Source organism: Tenrec ecaudatus, unplaced genomic scaffold, assembly GCF_050624435.1.
Source record: "Tenrec ecaudatus isolate mTenEca1 unplaced genomic scaffold, mTenEca1.hap1 Scaffold_265, whole genome shotgun sequence".
NCBI lineage: Eukaryota > Metazoa > Chordata > Mammalia > Afrosoricida > Tenrecidae > Tenrec > Tenrec ecaudatus.
Genome location: NW_027458827.1, coordinates 316,239 through 318,974, shown reverse-complemented (window position 1 = coordinate 318,974; position 2,736 = coordinate 316,239).

Genomic DNA, 2,736 nt, shown 5'->3' with positions numbered 1-2,736 from the left:
ACCTTCCCCGTATCCTCATGGTATCGCTACTCTCATTATTTGTCCTGACGGGTTTATCTCTCCTGGATTCCCTGTGTTTCCAGTTCTTATCCGTACCAGTGTACATCCTCTGGTCTAGCCAGGTTTCAAAGGTAGAATTGGGATCATGGTAGTAGGGGGGAAGAACAATAAAGAGCTAGATGAAAGTTGTATGTTTCTTCAGTGGTATACTGCATACTGACTGGCTGCTTTCCTCTCACAACCCTCTGTAAGGGGATGTCCAGTTGCCTACAGATGGATCTTGGGTCTCCACTCCGAACTCCCCCTCATTCACAATGATATGATTTCCCCCCTTTGATTTCTGATGCCTGATTCCATTGACAACTTGTGATCACACAGGTTGTTGTGCTTCTTCCATGTGGGCTTTATTGCTTCTGAGCTAGATGGCAGCTTGTTTATCTTCAAGCCTTTGAGATGCCAGACGTTATATCTTCTGATACCCGGTCATCTTAAGCTTTCTTTACCACATTTGCTTATATACCGCTTTGTCTTCAGTGATCTTGTCAGGAAGGTGAGCATCATGGAATGCCAGTTTAACAGAACAAAATGTTCTGGCATTGAGTAGAAGCCCAATGTCCATCTGCTAATTTAATACTAAAACTATAAATATATGCACATCTTCATATATAAACATATTTACATGTATACATGTCTGTATTTAGATATCTCTAAATGCCCTTTGCCTCCTAGTTATTTGCTCTATTTTCTATTCCTTTCCTCATGTCCCACTCTCATTCTCAGACTTCATTTGGGTTTCAGTAATTCCTCTTAGTTACTTTGCTCTTTGTCAAGGCCTACCTGGTCTCCCATTCCCTCCTTGCCATTGATTTTGGTTCCTTTGCCCCTGCATTTGTTAACACATATTTCCTTTCCCCCAAATCCCCCTCTCCCAGATACCCCCGGAACTGCCAGTTCCATTGTTTTTTCCTCCAGATTCTTTGTCCTACCTACCTTATCTAGATAGACCTACATAGATAATAATATGCACAAAAAATAAGACAGTACAAAGCAAAGCAACAAAAGAAACGAAATAACAAAAAGAAAAGCCTGTAAATCAGCAGTTCTCAACTTGTGGGTCGTGACTCCTTGGGGGGGGCGTGGGGGGGATCGAACGACACTGCCACAGGAGTCGCCCAATTCACAACACTAGCAAAACTATAGTTATGAAGTAGCAACAAAAATAATTCTATGGCTTGGGGGGGGGGGTCACCACAACATGAGAAACTGTATTAGAGGGTCGTGGCATTAGGAAGGTTGAGAACCACTGCTGTAAATAGTTCAAGGTCTGTTTGTTGACCTTTAGGAGTGTTTTCTGGTGGAGTGTGATGAGGTGCCACTCCTGGCCCCAAAGTCTATTTTTTATATTCCCTTGGGACTCAATGTTCTGCTCCCCTTGTTGTTCTGTCACACACCTTTAGTGTTTTGCCTCGGTGTGGTGGGGTCAGATTGGACACAATTCCCAGTGTCTCCAGTGTTGTTCCCCATCATGCTATGGGTCAGTGAAGGATGTTGTGCCGCGTAGTGGGGCCAGCCCTATGGACCTCTCTATGCATTGGCTGCTATGAGCTGGAATATCGTCCTCAGGACTTGGTGGCCCAGCATGTGCCCTGCTCTCCCTTGCACCTCCTTCCTTTGCACCTGTGTGCTCTGATGAGACATGTCCCTTTCCCTGAGCTGTAGTTTCAGTGTGGTCCTCTGAAGTACATTCTTCTTGGCGGGGGGGGGGGGCGGGGAGACTGTCCAGGTAGTTGGGATTGTGGCCCGCCCCTCAAACCTCTCTATTGGTTCCCTTCTTCATGCTAGTATGTTTCATTCGTGTCATGGAGCACCGGGCTGAAGTCTGGCCCCTCTTTCCCTGTGGAGATAAACAATACCCTCCCCTTTGGTGGGTTAGTACCCCGTTGTCCTTTTTTTTCCCTTTTGCCCTCTCATTTTGAATTGGCTTCCATATGTATCCCTAGATTTGGTCTGACCCCTGCCATACTACCTAGACCTTGCCCAGGAATGTTTGTATACACTAGCTTTTCCCCTATGCCACTTGTGCATAAATAAAAATCTTGATTTAAAATTATGCTCAAACTATTAGGAATGCTCTTTATTGGTTCAGTTGTAAGAATTTAATTTTCTTTGTTCTGTTTTTGAATCAATACTCAAGGCTATAGTCTGGGATCTTCCTTAGTAATCTCTTTACATTCTATTAACTTTAATCAAGAAATACCTCTTTGTCATATGTTATTAATTTGATTTTCTTCCATCTTGATACCATGTTTTTTATTATGCCTAGTTTTCCAGATTTAAAAAAATAGTATCTTTACTGATTTTAAATTACCCAGCAACATCCCATTATTCTGTTTGAATAGCTTGCACTATTTTTCACATTAAGGATGCTTATAAGTGCCAAAAGACAGACCAGCATTTTTATGGTATTATCTTACTAGATCATATATAACAACCATCTGATATCACCACAAGTTTCAGAAGTTCTACATCCATCTTGGATTCCTGGCAGTTCCGTTGATCTGGAATTAAAGGTGTCTCTGAGTTATTTTAGCATCATTTTATATTTGTGTCATAATGATAATAGTTTTAAAATTTGAGAGTTAATTTAAATGTCTCTTTTGTAGAATTCACATTAATATGCACATCGACCAGTCTGCAGACAAGTACTTGTTTTCCAAATTTGGGAACATAGACAAT